The sequence below is a fragment of the Columba livia genome, chromosome 3, assembly GCF_036013475.1.
Source record: "Columba livia isolate bColLiv1 breed racing homer chromosome 3, bColLiv1.pat.W.v2, whole genome shotgun sequence".
Taxonomy (NCBI): domain Eukaryota; kingdom Metazoa; phylum Chordata; class Aves; order Columbiformes; family Columbidae; genus Columba; species Columba livia.
The window spans coordinates 120,211,458-120,227,389 of NC_088604.1; the positions used below are offsets into that span (position 1 = coordinate 120,211,458).

A 15,932-nucleotide genomic window follows, 5' to 3' on the forward strand; every position below is an offset into this window, starting at 1 on the left:
AATCACGCCCAAAAGAAAAAGGGAGGAAGCCTGCACGGAGCGTTTTGATGCTACATCACAAGGGTGAATCAACCCTTGAAGTGATTCAAAGCCTGAGGCTAAAGTTTGCATTTGCAGCTTCCTCCTCCCGTAATGAACCAGGTTCCAGGTGGTTTTGCAACCCAGGTTGGTTTAAAGACTACCCCCAATATTTAGTAGGGCTGGTTTGCTTCACAGGAGCTTTAAAAACTGGCAAAGGTGGGCAGGCAGAGGAAAACGTGAAGCAACACGCCAAACGCTCACTGCGAGGCCGGTGATTTTGTACTAAAAACCAAATCACGAGGATCAAAATAGTAACATGAAACTGTAATGGGGGTCTGAAAATTTCTGCCTTTGCTCTGGTATGCTGAAGAGGGAAGACCTAAATTATACAGTGAACATCTCCAGTAAAGTGCTCTCCTCTCCAACAACCCTTTTCCCCCCCGCTATACAGCCAAGGCATTGCTGGCTGTTACAATTTCCATCACACCAGCTTGAAAGCTGCCCAGTTCCATCACAAGTAAATATTTTTCAGCAATATGTTTCTTTGCTCGGTCTAAGATTTTTTTCCTCCATTTCTGGAGCTGGCAAAAATTAAAAGGAAGCTGCAGTGATGTTGTTGTGAAGCTTCAACTTGTGCTTTGCAGAATGGCTGTTTGCACACCAGCATAAAGAAAAGCTAGAGAGGCAACACATTCACATCGTGGCAAAAATGAAAACAAAGCTCTCCTGAAAAATTATGCACACACATGTTACCTGTGTATGATAGATACATGCAGTGCTGCTACATAAAGAAACAAGGGTTCAGCTGGTACCAACATCCCGCTCAAACCCACCTGCAAGGTACCAAGATCATTAAAACACATCTCTAAGCCAGTAGCTTGTTGGCACCACCTTCTAATTTAAAGTTAACAGTTAAGTTCTATTCATCTTGACATAATTTGATGCTTGTACCTTGGCCAAAACCCCCAAACCAGGCTATTTTCAAATGTTAAGACCAGTAGTTTAGTATGTCTTTCTCTTCCCCATATTGTGGAAGATGGTATGAGCTCTAACCAGCTTGGGAAGAAAAAAAACCAACACACAAACACACAAAAGACATTTGTAAAATTTCCAGATTCTGGTTTTAAGAATCTATTCATTTCCAAGACATTCAGTCTGAGCACGGACTGCTCAAGGCACATTTTGGAGGGGTTGGAGCACCCCCAGCCCACTCTCACCAATCTTGAACCTGCCTCTCCCATGGGCTTTGGGCAGCATCCCGACACATCCTCCACCACAGCCTTCTCCTCTCCGAATTCAACCCTCCCACTGCTGTGACATTGCCACAGGGGTGTTTTCCATCTCTGGACAGTACAATAGCTCTTTCCTTTTGGGGCTACCCAAATTCACACACACTCAAGTACTTGGGATCAAGGCTTTTGCTCTGATTGACCTTGACCACTATCACCCAAGCTGAAGTGCTTCAGGGGAGGGAAATACTATCTAGTTGTTTAGAAAGATCAGCTTGGCTCTGAAAATTGGATTATGCTTTCAGGCTGTGTGGGATATTTGGTGACAGAGGGGTGCTTTCTCACACCCCAGGCCCCAAAACCCCCCTCATCAGCTATGCAACCTGGCGTATTTCAACAGCTGCCCTCAGCAGACACTTCCTGAGGTTGCCTGAAATCTCCAAAGGGATGTAAAATATTTGTAGTAATTCCCTCAACAAACCCAAGAGGCTTCCTCGAAGCAGAGTCCTCAACTCTGTTGACTTGTGTTTTTAAAAGGTAATATAAATTCCACTTACACTGGTTTGTTTTGATGTTGAAAATTGGTCTCCATAGACATGGTTGAAATCATGCCCTGAAGCGCTGAGGCCGGAGCCAACAACCACACAGCCCTTTCTCCAGGGCCGGGCCGAGGAGGTTTTAAAGGTGTAAATGCCATCCTTCCTGCCATAGCAGGACAGGGGGGACACATGGACACCGGGCATGGACAGGGTGTCCCATGGGAGAGGGAAAAACCACAGTCGTGGCCACCCAGGCCCTGGGAAAAACCTGAGGGGCTGCCCCTCATGTCACCCCTGACCCAAAGCCCCATCCCACTGCTCACACATTTACTTCAACAGGCAGATACCAGGGGGCAAAAAGCCCCACAGAGCCCATAGGAAGCCTAAAAAATATATTTTATTGTTGTATTTTAAAACCTCATTGCCCTGCAGAAGCACCTTTGAAGGCTGACACGCAGCTAGGACTGCAGTGGTGTTTGCCAAGCAGAAACAGCAATAAAAAGAAATAAGAGTGAGACAAAGAGGGGGAATATATGGAGAAACGACAAGTAGAGGTTTTTATATGGAAATTTATATCGAGGGTAACATTCCTGTTTAACACAAGCGCTTTAATACTTCCGGATGCAAGCCTCAAGCCAAAACCCAGTGAGGTCTGATGCTACGACAGTGTTTAAGCTCAGAGATGCTGAACGTTTTTGCAAGAGCTACAGGTTTTGTCAGGGCCAAAAATCATCCAGAACAACCACCAAAAAGCTTTAATTCTCTCCCAAATAACCCCACCGCAATGTCCCAGCACGAAGCAATCACAAAGCAGAAACGAGCCCTGAGGCACCAAACCGCCCAAGTTGATTTGAACATCGCGATGTACAGACTGCCGCAAAACCTGATCGGGGGCAAAAAAAGAGGCAAAAAGCAGGAGAAGACCTATATTTGAGAATGGATTATTTTCATGAAACTGCTTTTTTTCCCCCTTCCAGCTCTAACACTGCTTCTGTGGTACCCGGGGGCGATGGTACAGCCCTCCCAGCCACCGCAAAGCCCAGGCACAAAGCAGCCATCCAGGATTTCCCTCAAAGGCTGGCTCGGTTTTGTATAAAGTGCAGGGTTGCTCCACCGAGGGCAATATCGGGCTGAGATCAAACCGGGAGACGCGTTCCCCAGGTTAGCAGCGCAGCAAGCGTAAGCTCACATGAGCGATAAACTGTTCGGAACAACTTGTCCTGGAGAGGCTGCTGCTCCTCCGCCGCTGCCAAGGCCCGTTTCTGCCGGTTTCTGCACTATGCCAATTCCTCCCATACAAGATTAAGCTGCCTTGAGGCAATTTCAACTTACACATCTGATATTTTGAGCATTTTCTATGCTCAGCAGCTCAGGAATCGTCACAGCCCATGTACTGCCACTTCCCCTTTTCACCTCATGTCACCCTCGTAAAGACGGTTCGTTCCCATTTAAGTGCTCACACACCTTTTCTGGGACTTCAAAACACCAAAGGGATGACTCAAGGAAATAACATTTCACTGAAGAGCGGGGCTGAGCCACCAGTGCCATACAGCTCATTGCTGCAGGGGCATCAACCTGAGAGCAAAGCACATAGGACTGTTTGCTTAGATACATCCATCACACCAAAGAATAGTTTCCCCTTTTTGAGGGTATTCTGGGTTTATTCAATCCCGTAAGTTTATTACAAGTACCAAGAAAATATCCTATAAATAAACAAATGAGGTTTTAAGTCTAAAAGCTTAGTTTCAAGACCATCCTGGATGACTCCAAGTTAAAAAGGCAGATATCAAATGAAAAAAAACCCAACACCTCAATAATCTAAAAAGTCTCCAAATTCCTTATTTGTTTACTTATCCGACTACACATGAATAATTTCAGTCTAGCACAGACCTGTTCAGGTGCCAGATCTTGTTTGCATGTCTGCTCTGGGAAAGGCAAATGCACAGTTGAACTTGAATGCTATGCAAGTATCAGCCAGCCATTAGCATTAATTGCTAAACAATTTTTCCAAAAATTAGATTAAACATAAAGCTCAATGTCTGTGGCTGTTGCTGGTTACTGCTGTGAGGAAAATGGTTACACTAATACACAACTGGTTGGGCTCAAATTATAAACCCAATTAAAGTGCTGCTTTTACCTAGCCAGAACAGCAACTCTATTTCATGGAGGTGTGTTTCTGCATTAAATCCAATTTCTGTACATTTCTGTCTGCACCAACAATATGGACAGACCTAAAGGGACACCTGTGTGCACAGTAACTGTGATCATTGTAATTCAGCTCACAAAAACACCAAAACAATTTTGCAGGTGCATCTCCAAAGTCACTGGTTAAATGATTCAGATGAAATCCCATTGTGTAACAAAATAAGTTATAAACAAGACTATGGAAAAGCAGAGGAAAGAAACTTCCTGAGGGTTTGGCACTGCTCTTATTAGTGATGGCTGAATTCATTTTGCCTGATTTCCAGTGTAGTCAGATATTCAAATAAAACTCAAACACTGTCTGTTTGCCATGATCCAGAGATAAAGATTGGAGACCAGAAATCGTGGAGAGGGCAACGGTTCTGCATGGATTTTGCCTGTACAGTCGGTTTGTATCAGAGCACACCTGGGATGTGCAAGGAAGGCTCTAACATGGGAAAAGTTTTCTCTAAATGCAAAAGCATTTCACTGAATCAGCATTGGACTAGTGGAAAGAATATATACTTACAAGGCAAAAAATTTTACAAGACAATTTTACAACTGTAATCAATTTCTCCATGAAAAGAGTCCATGCTGAGGTCTCTGGACCAGCGAGGCAGGAAGCACTGGCTTTACAGCAACTGCTGATGAACAGTTTGCAAAACGTTGGCATGTCAACCTGCACTATAATTATACAGATCATTAGTTTACTCACTAACATCCCCAGTATCTTTATCATGAAATACAGAGTGCTCTTCCTTGCATTTGTGAAGCTCTCTGAAATCAAGACACCTGCTGAAGTTGTTTTAGCAAGCTGGCAAATACAGGAACACTAAAACTCTACATTTAGGAACTCCACTTAAGGAAATCAACTGAATGAAATATCCAATAAAAGCACAAAAATCTAAAGCAAACTTAACCATGATAACTGAGTTTGATGTTATATGGCAAAGCTCATCACAACAAATTGCAACTGAAACTTTCCTCCACAGTATAATTTAGGGCAGGTTTCACTCCACCTCACTCAGACAACAGGAGTGAGATGCACATTTTCGTTTAGCACAGGGGGGAACAGGAGGGCTGTGGAAGCGCATCCATGATTAATTCAATTTGGAGGCACAGTTATGGCACAAGCGTGTACACCAATACTTCATTTTTCTTCTCTCACAAACATTTGTGCTCTTAATTTTGTAACCATGATTTGCACATTTCCCTGAACAAGAATAAATCTGTGCAAGCCTTTGCTCTGACACTTGCTCAGCATTGAAACAAAACCCCATCCCAGCCAAAACCAGCACAACTGGGCACACAAGCTGCCCCATCCCACCCTTCTGCCATCAGCAACACAAGCAGGGGACACACAGGTAGGGTTCTGCCAGCCCCTGGTCCCCTCAAGCATTTTGGGACGGCAGCAAGTGTCCTGCCAGGACAAGCTCAGGCTGTTTGGTGCCATCACCAGATGTCTGGTCACAGAAATCCCCTGCAAGAAGCATTAAGTATCACGCAGTAAAGGCAGGTGTTGCACAGAGCCCCCAGGGTGTCACAAATCCTCCCTTTGCAGTATTTTACAGCAGTCCCCAAAAGCGTATTCCCTCCTGCGTGTAAAGCAAGGCACAGGAGCCACTAGTGCTCAGGGCCAGTCTTGGCCAGGGATCCCGCTGTGAGGGCCAACAATCCCCAAACCTTGCAGACTCAGCCAAGAAAATCTGTTTTATTCCAGCTCAGCCACTCAGGGTGAGAGGCTCACAACCTCAGAGAGGCTTTCAATCCTTCCCAGGATCAAAAAAATCAGACCCGGCCGCAACATTTTGTGGCATGGCAAGTCAAACCCCTTTTCCAAGCACAAAGCAGAGGGAAGAGAGGCTTTTCTTTGCATTGTTTATTTTCTGCACAGCCTTTGAGGCTGTGTTTGCTGGTGCCCATCAGCATCTTGCACTGTACCACTGTCAGTGTAGAAACTGCTGTGCAAGTACAGCTGATCACATGCCACTGTCAGGCAGGCGTCGTGGCCTCAGCACAGTCTGCAGAAAGCAAAATAGCTCAAAAAGAGAGACAAAACTCACGGAACTAAGGTTTCAGAAAATGTTGATTGTAGTGCATTTGCGAAACATGTTTTCAGCTGAGCAATTAAAGCCCATGACACAACACACACCCACAAAGGCAAGATTACAGAGGTAACCTGGATTTTCCACATTTCCTTTTGCACACTTGGCCACAAAAGCCAAAGCTCCCAGTGTCAGCCCTGCAGGGACACTCACGTGTGTGGGTGACGTGAGGGGTTTATGGTGACAGCCAGGCTGCAGACTGCACAACCCAGAGATGGGTCTGCATGGCATGAGCTCCTGATATAGCACGATAATGTTTTCATTAGCACACTTTTACAACTACTCCTCCTCAAGTAGAAGTATCAGACCAAAGCAGGTTCAGGAAAAAACAAGAGATTCCCAGACAACAGCTTCTTTGTCAACCATGGCAGGGGCAGAATTACATCTGTTTGAGGATTTTGCAAGTAGAAACTACCCAACAACTGCTTGGAATTGGAAAAAATAGGCACAACCCTAAACAGAAAAAAAAAAATCACTGAGAGATTAGGTAAACCAGAGTACGTGGCTAACATGATACACAGGATGTTGCTGCCCTGAGTTTGTGTGTTTATACATGCCTGTACACCCACAATCACTTTAGTATCCTGAAAACAGCAGTAACAATTTAAAATCATTTAATAATAGGCGCTTTTTTTTCTCAGAACTGGGTTATAACCTCTGAAGCCAAAGGTAGAGAAATAGAGTATCACCCATCCTGGGAATAATATGCTGAGAATTGTTGATAAAGATCAGCCCAGTGATGCAGTTAGAAATCAGAGCGTACCACAGAGAAAATCCTGGTTTGCCTTCAGATGTTCTTTACACCCACTATACAAAGAGTTACGAATAATTTATAAAGGTATTAAATTTGGAGGTTAAATCGGTAGGTTTGGGATGCTCTTAGGACAGGGCAACACCTGAACAAAGCTCAAGGCCAAACTTGCAATGTGAACTTAAATTAGATGAATCCAAGTTTGAGGTTGAATCACTGAAGTGTTACCAGCTGCGGAGCAAACACCTCCACCACCGGCTGAAGCATTTCCCCCTCCTCTACTGCTTTGACTTCTGCAGCTGCTATTACCCTATTAAAAATTTTATATGTTATTCACACCTTTCAGATCCCAAAACATATTTCACTACACTGAATTTTAAATGGCAGATACCTTTATGACTATTAACATTTATCACTCTTACCATTTTACTAGCAATGCTGGCATTTTTCAAGCTAGTTGCAACTCGTGTAAGTAACCGTATGTATTAAGCACCACATACTTAATTTCTTTACTAACATTTCAACAATACAGCAACATGCAAGTATAACTATAGTGAGTGCTGATGGGATTTATAACTGGATCCTGACTATAAATCATATTTTTATCAGCCTTAGAAACTTTTAATTGCCTTTTTCATACTTCATTTGACAGGAATATGCACTATCTCCTCAGATCAGGAGGACCTCTATTAAGGTATAGCTCTTATTACGTGCCCCAAAAGATGACATAGATTCAATTTTTTTGCCTCCTAAAAAAAAAAAAAAGTAAACATTTAAGCAATCCAAAGAGACATTATGAAGCAAAGTTTGAGTCTTTCATATTTGTGCTAAAATTTGAAAACTCCATACAAAGGGCTTGACCTCGCCCTGCTGAAATCAATGACATTTGTCACAGCAAGAGGATGGAGCCAAGAGGATGGAGCCAACACGCTGGAAGCCGATCAAGGACACGGCCCAGGCTGACAAACTGCTCGATCATTAGCTCTTAATTTAAGCTTAGACCTCCTTTATAAGGCGAGTGGGTGAGAACAGCAAACAAAACCCACATCAATCACCACATCCACACAGTTTCCAACTCCTATTTATAGTTTTACTTTGAAATTGAAGAGAAAAATGCAAATCATCATGCCAAGGGGGAAAGAGAAGTAACAGACCATCTGCAGGACTGTGAGCTGCTGCTTTATTCCCAGTGTGCTGCCCACCGCCCTCAGCTCTGCCTGCCGCAAGGTCAGGTTTTGACAATGGCCAGCTTTTCACAGAGTCTCAAAGACTTTTTGCTTGAATTTTATAGAGAGCAAAAATAAAAAGCATTTGATGGCTAAGAGGTTTTAATTACTGGCAAGTTGTAGGCAAGGGATTTTTTTTTCCTCCAATTTTTACATTATATCCTCCTGGCCTTCTCAGAAATTATGGGGCCTTTCTGGATGGCACCACCAGCAATTTTGAAGCTTCAAAGAGCTTTGCTCTTGGTTAAAGAGGCCCTATTAATTACTGCCTTGTCTTTTTCTTCTCTTATGGAATTTAATTTTTTTTTTCATTAAAACACTAAGTTAAAAGAAACTATGTCCAATACGCTAAGTAATCATTAAATAGCTATTTCAAAATGTCACATCCACAGCTAAATAATCATGACTAGCTTTCCAACAAAAGACTGGAAAAGTTCCAGATTTACCTTTTGGATTGTTTTCATGCCATCACCTGATGCAACAAATCACTAATACTTCACCTTCAAATCACTCATCTTCACCCCAAGCTCCACTGCCAATTTGAGTCAATTGTCATCAATCCTTATTGCTGCCTTCATCTTGTCATCTTGTTTAATTACCACCCCTCTTACTCACCCATTTGGTGCACTAATCCCCACCAGCTCACGTTTCTGCCCAACAGAAATAAGAAAGCAGTAAAGGAAATATATCAGTCCTTAACGTTATAATTTCTTTAAAATTTGTCAAAAATTTTAGGTAACACTAGCTTATGGGGTACCACACAGGAAAATCCCAGACAATAACTAGCTTTGGTTTTTAAAATGTACAGAAAAATATATTTATCTTACTTTACACTCATTTTCTCTGCATTACGCGCTGGCTCAGACGGCTACTTGCCTATCAAACAAGGGCCTTTGTTTTAAAAACCACCTTCCTGAAGGGATGTCCACCCTCAGTCTGCCACTGCCATTTGCTCAGTTTTCAGCCCTGGGCAAGTAATTCAGAGCCTTGGGTCATTTCAGACCTATTGGTATTCCTTGGTATTTACCATCATTCCTACCATAACCATTTAAAATTAGAGTTTTAGCTCTTCACAGCCAACCAAGGTCCCTATGGCATCGTAGCTCAGTACAGAGAGCAGCCCCTGAAATGTTCAGCCCTCAGATGGGCTTTTTTGGGAGAGGTTGCCAGACTATAAATCATTTTAATTCAGGCACCCAAAAACTGAACTGACAGTAAATGAGCACACACGTCTGGAAGCTTTGTGCATTACACATGATGGTCGCTTACCTTTCTTTATAAACTAGCTGAAGGTACAGGTCACAAAAGCCATTTGGAGTGTTAGATCAGTTTTGAAAATAGGTATCTAAAAATAATTCCGTACAGGCAGAGTGCTTTTGTGTTTATTTTTGTTGAACTCTGGCTGTTTTGTTAAGAATACAGCATTGAATGTTCAGACATCAGGTGAATGCCTGAATCTAGGGCCTGCTTTTTAAACCATAGACTTGGTGGCTCTTCAGCCAACTGTTTCTTGTAAATTTTGTAAAATTTACCATTTGTGTAGATTTGTCCCCTCACTTCAAATTAAAAAAAAAAAAATAAAGAAAGAAAGAAAAAAAAAAAATCTGTGTCACTTATCCCTACAAATAAAAAAATTGCCCATATTTTGGCTGATTGCACTGAGAAGCCAAACTGGGGATTTATCTCAAGGATTAGAGGGCTATGAAGTAATATATAATGAAAAACAAACTGTCGCTTTCTATTATTCCACAAATAGCCTATTTTCTGAAGTTTCCAAGCAAGCTATGGCGGGGTTGCGTTGTCTGCAAGCATCACCACAAACCAGCCTGGGCTGCAGAGCCGCAGAGGCCTTGGTCAGCTAACCAGTGCCACCGTATGGCAGAAAGTAAAATACACAAAGGTGCACAAAACTCATTTTAGGGTTTTCTGTCCAGGGAGCTTGCTGCAAATGTAGGCAGAGTATTCTCAGTGTCTTCACTATGGCAAGGTCAGGCAATGTTATTTCTCCAACCTCACCAGCTGCTGCCTCAGCTCAAAGGAACCACTCTCCCACACCCACACCTACTGGTACTCACCCAGCTTTTACAAGTTACATTTTTTAATTTCCCCTCACTTTATGGCATTCCTCTTTTTAATTTTCTCATTTGTGACAACACAAGAAATGAAGAGCAAGTGTTTCAGCTCCATCCACTCCTTCCTTTACACTGTCTGACCCCATGAACGTCCCCTTGGCTGCCCAGCACAAACTTCAGCTTAACACCCACCTCCAAAGCACATTTACCACGTCAAAAAAATAAATTTACTTCAAAGACACTATACAAATACTTAAAATAAATATTTGCAAAATCTCAAATGCTACATCAAATGGGTCTATGTATTTAGTAAGTAAATACACACGTATACAAATTTACATTTGTAAGGAAGGCTACAAAAAAACACAGTTGTCCGGGTATTTTTCACATAACGCATAACTTAAAGCTGTCTCGTTGAAGACATCACATCCCATACATGCCTTGGTTGAAAATAAGTTGCTGTATAAGTGTCTGTAGACCATTTTATTCTCAACTTAAAACAATAGATACATAGGACAAAAGAGAGCCCAGGCAAACACGGAGTTGCACTCCACTTGTTCAAGAGCCCTTTTTTTTCTTGGTTCTTTTGTCTGTTTTGTTTTCTACCACAACTAGAAAAAAAATAACCATTTTTTCTGAAGTCTTTCACTAATTTTAGATTCCAGAGTAATACAAGTCATAACTCAATTGTCTTGGAACCTCATGACTCAAGAGAAAAAGTTATGATAGGCTATATGTATTTATTATACTGTAGGTATTGTAGACTCTACTGTATGCAAACATATAGGCTATATATATCTACATACACAAACAGTTTGATTACTCCCACATCCAAATAGCTTCCCTGAAGAAAATATTTTAAAAACATTTCCTCTGACAATCATTTCATCCTCCGCCTTGCTCACACTTTGTAGAGAACTCAGGACTCAGTGAAAAAAAAAAGGCAAACTTACTTCAGAAATCACAGCACTGGTTTGGGAAAAGAGGATTTACAACTGCAAGTGTTTCTTGTGGGTTCAAGCGCTCACCTGAGAGATACTTGGTTGTAGATGTCTCCAACTCGATAAGCCAGTAGCAGACTTGAATTTAGATACAACACCCTTCGCACAAAATGGTGCTGTCTCTTGCCACAGAAGTTGGTTATGTGTTTACTATTCACTTAAAATGCATACATAGCACTTTTTAACACATGTACGTGGCTTTTTAAAAAATGTTTTTCTTTCTACCAGGGAGGCAGTGCTTTAAATGACATATTTATTTAGCTGCAAGATGGGGAATGGCCTATGGATAGAATTGTATCCTGGCCAAAATAAATAAGTGGTTTGAGATTAAGTGGATCATAACTAATTCCCCCACACAACTTGGGCATCTTTAATGTAGGTGAGTTTTCCCCACAACTTACACCAGCACACCCAGTGAGCTGAGGAGGATGGGACAAAGACACAGAGCCTGAAAGGGAGTTGCTTAAACTGCCACAGAAAGAAAAGCTTTTAATAACTGCCATGGGATAAATCAAGTCATACAGCATAAGAACTTGGAGCAACGTCATTGCAGATATTAAAAGTCTTTATTTCAGTGTTGCAGAGGCTGCTAGGAAAGGCTCAAAAACCACTGCTGGTCTCCTGTAAGCTTGAATAATGATCCAAAGCATGCTAAAGCTGTTGGAGTCGAGTAGACATATTTACTCAGTGCTTTCTACAGACACTTATACAGACACATCTGAGCTGTTGAGTGTTTCAAAGAGCAGAAAGCACCTGGTGAATTCGGTGTTTTTTCTTAAGGCAGCTCCTCTGAGTAAATGTCTCCAAGGAGAAACTCACTGGTTTTGTTTGACTTGGGAGAACTTTAAATGGTCATAGCAGAGCTTTCTGATGTGATGTTTTTTAATAAATTTGCATTTGTACCTTATTGTGGAGGCTAAATTTTCAAATACAGCAAATCAATCTTTACTCTAACATCCCATTTTACAAAAAAGAGGTACTGAAGATGAATCCTAAAAGCTTTTGGCAGGCTCAAGGTTTTTATGTCAAATAGCTGCAGGTATCCATGCTGGCCTTGATTGTTGTTGGTTGGGTTTGGGTTTTGCTTGTTTGTTTGTTTTAATTTCCAACTGATTCCTCTTGCTTTTAACTGAAATAACTTTGGAAGGTAAGCAGAAAGCCACAGCCAGAAGAAGCAAAGCACGTATTGTGAGTGCCCTTCTGAATGGGGCAAGAAATGGGGTAAATGGTGGCAATCACAGCTACGGAGACTGAAATATAGGAAAAGGAGCTGGTGGTGGTTGGGAGAGCTGTTCTGGGGGAGATTCGCCTCATATTGCAGCATGATGGGCACAATCTCCTCCCCAGAAAGAGATTCAGACCTCCAGGCTCTCTCTTTATGGGGTTTGCTCCGAGGGCAGCCTGGCTCACTCAACCTCAATGCTACGAGGAAAGAAGAAGTCTGCTTGGGTGATACCTGACTTCGGGGTGGAGAAAGATTTTGGGAGCTGTTTCAGCCCTAGGAGAATGTGTACAAATTTTAATGAGCATTTTCAGCATGTTCTCAGGACTTGGGATGGGTACACGTTCCATTTTAAAAAAAGCAAAGAGAAATCTATCTCCACATGTGCTGTCACCAGAGCCGAGCCGAGACTAGCCCTTATTTACGATTGCTGAACGTCTGTGGGCTGGGCGTTCACAGCAAAGGTCCCTTGGCTCTGGAGCTTCTATTGCTCTTGACGAGAAAGAGACCAAATGTGCTGGTCTTCAGAGCATGGCGTGTGGACCATCCACTTCCCTCCATCTTATTTTGGGAAGACAATAATGGGAAATCTAGTCAGTAAAGTGATCTCCTCAGGTGAGGCCTGAATCAGAGTATTTGCAGAGGTCCGTTTCAGAAAGCGATCTCATCAGCATGGCGTCCTATGTGCAGAGTGTGGTGTGTGTAGTATGAAGAAATGGAGCATCTGTGCTGAACAGAACTGGAAAAACACCTTCTCAGTGGTTTTTTTTCCGACTGAAACGTTGGTGGGTGGTTCGTGAGCTGCAGTTTTGAAGTTGCACTGGAAAAGAGGTTTATTCCCAGTTTATGGGCATCTGTTGTGCATAAGCAGCAATTGGGAAGAAAAACGTGTCTCTTATCCTAATCCCAAACTAAATGTGGGAAACATGAATGGGAAAACTAAAGTGACGTGTGTTCTTGGGTGGTGTTTATTATTATCATTAATGATTAAACTGAGTATGGATTTGAGTGGAAAAAAATACCAGAGAAAAATTTAACTAAGAGAGAGATAAAGTGAAGATCTTGCTGAATAAATGCAAGAAAGCCACAGCCTTTTCTAAAAAATATTTTTGCTTTTTCATGAGGTTTACTGCCTAGTATCTTGAACTAAATCTGAGTTATTGTATCCTTTTTCTGTTACCATGGTATGGCCATAACTTGTTAGCCCATAACAGTTATGAATGCTTCTCATTTTGGCGAGCGTGGAAAAAGCTATTTAATCACTTTGGTTTAAGTCAAAAGATCTACTTTCAGTGCTCATTGCTGTTCTGTGAAGTGTTTAACTCTTCTAATGCATGTTCAAGTGGAAAAAATAACAAGGTTAATCATTATTTTTAGAAGCATCATCTAAAAAATATTTCTTTCTGTTTATTCCGGATTTTTTTTTACAACCATCCATAATCTCAGCTACAGAATTCGTTCTTCGGTACGAGTAATGTGGATGAATGGCTTTTTTTAAGAGTTGAAGCATATATTTTGTATGGCTGCTTCTCAAGAGTTTAAAAGTTATGGCATTTCTCTAAGATCTCGGAACAGCATCAGAATGCACATTATGGCTGTGTAATGTTGCTGAGGACAGAACATCATGGCTTCTTTCACACAGAAATTATTCAGACCAAGTGTCAGACATCTGGAGCTAATGCAAAAGTGTTTGTTGTATGCTGGTTGCTGTTGTGTGTGGTTTTGTGCTTTATGGTGAATGGACAGTGCCTGATAGAAAGATTCTAAGCCAGCCTTACAGATTCCTCTGGACCTTTGTTATGCTTCTTTCTAAATTCTGCACCATCAGTCTGTCTAACGCATATTGCTTTGCGTTCATTCTTGGTGAAATGCTACCCTGCTGTCTTTTCTTTGCTCTCCACTTGTACCATGGAATTCTCTGCTTTCAGTATGGTGGCTTCCTCAACTGAATTTAGACATTAAAAGCCCTGAGTAACCAACTTCTGTGTTTAACAGAAGGCAAGATTTGTGTTGTCCATGTCTCCTGTGCTGTATGAAAGCTCCCAACCACGCCTTCATCACTCTTACAAAATGAAATTCATTTTTATAACAGTACAGAACTCTGAGCTGTTATTTGCCATGAGATAGAGAACAGCAATTTTAATAAGTAATAATGACAAATCTTTTGAAAAAATCCCCTGTTTGTCAGTGGCAAAGCAAGTGTGAATTCACGCAAACATGGTGAACATTCTTGCTTTGCCACCTAATGTATTTTTGTACCAAAGAAAACTGCACCAATGAATTATTAATCTGGATAAAGTTAACAGCCTTTTTGCCCAGGCCAATTCCTAAATTTCTGGATCACTCATCTTATTTCGCTCTTCTGTGTCTTGCCAAAAAGATAAGAAACATGTTGGCACAGGAGAAAAATTATTACTTGGACTTTTCTCCCAGCCAATGAATCTGTTTTCTATAAATGCAGTTTTAACAGAAAAGTCCTGTTAAGTAAACAACAAGTAACATTAAAATAGCGTTAGAACCAAATTAATAACAAAGGCATTATTTTTTAATTAAATCTCCTACAAATTTAAGCAGTTGACTCCAGCTGACAGATGAGTTCAGGATGAAGCACGACGCTTTATGTTAATTCAACCCTGCGCAGATCTCACAGTTGGGGTGATCAGATATCTGTGACCACATTACTGTTTGTTCATGCTCACAGACATAAATAACAATGAAGTAATTACCAACCTCTTTTGCACTATACAACTAACGGAGTAATAATCTGTCTGAGGAACAATTAATGGACGAACAAAATTACTGTTTCATAAGCATAACATTGTTGCACTCTTAGCATGTAACAGCACAACAAATGTTTTACCTGGTGAGCCCTTGTGGTAAGCAATAACCACTGTTTTAACCCTCCTCTTGCACTTTGAAAAATACTTTTCCGTTCCTGGCTTAAATGAGTGCTAAGGATCGCTATTCTTGCCTTAAGGAGGAGGAAGCCGAGGAATGGCGCGATGAACTGACGCGTTCGGTGACTTGAGCGTGGCCTTGAGGTTTGGCGTGACTCTCTGGATGCTGTTGCTGTGCTCCAATCACTAGACCTTGCTGTGGGATCGATGGTTAATACAGCTGTAAGATTAATTACCAAAAAGATTCAGGGGGCTTAATTACAAATCTTTGTTTTGAGGTGTGGGGTTTTGCTGTGGGAGTGCTTCAGTTTTGAAAACAAGATGCACAGAGCAAGTTCTTTTGGGCAAAATAATTGCAAAGACGTGTATTTTTTCCTTTCAAGTCTGAGTTTAAGCTGGCAACGACTTGTTCTGCCACGTTCCTATAGGAAGGGCCCTGAATTTTCGACGGGCTGTGTAACATGTAATAACTTTTCCACACCAGGCCTTGCACCTGCTGTCAGTCAGCAGCAACACAGAGCCAAAGGTGGTGGTTGCCGGGCTTGGGGCAGCCGAATGAGGCTTCGCAGGCGCGAAGGCGCCACAAGGCCTCCTGAGGCGCCACAAGGCCTCCTGAGGCGCCACAAGGCCTCCTGAGGTGCCAATAGCAGGAGGGCGCCGGCAGCTCTGGTGTTGGTGCCCTCTCCCT

The 15,932-nt window shown here is 42.0% G+C and overlaps 1 protein-coding gene across 1 annotated transcript in view; it reads right to left on the bottom strand.

The window, feature by feature from the left end:
• The window catches only part of CCDC85A (coiled-coil domain containing 85A), a 284,415-nt gene that overhangs the window by 268,314 nt on the left and 169 nt on the right, over positions 1–15,932 (bottom strand). The window contains exon 2 of the mRNA XM_065059376.1: positions 15,208–15,440. The gene's annotated coding sequence lies outside the window, so the exon portion shown is untranslated. The remainder of the gene's footprint in view (positions 1–15,207; positions 15,441–15,932) is intronic.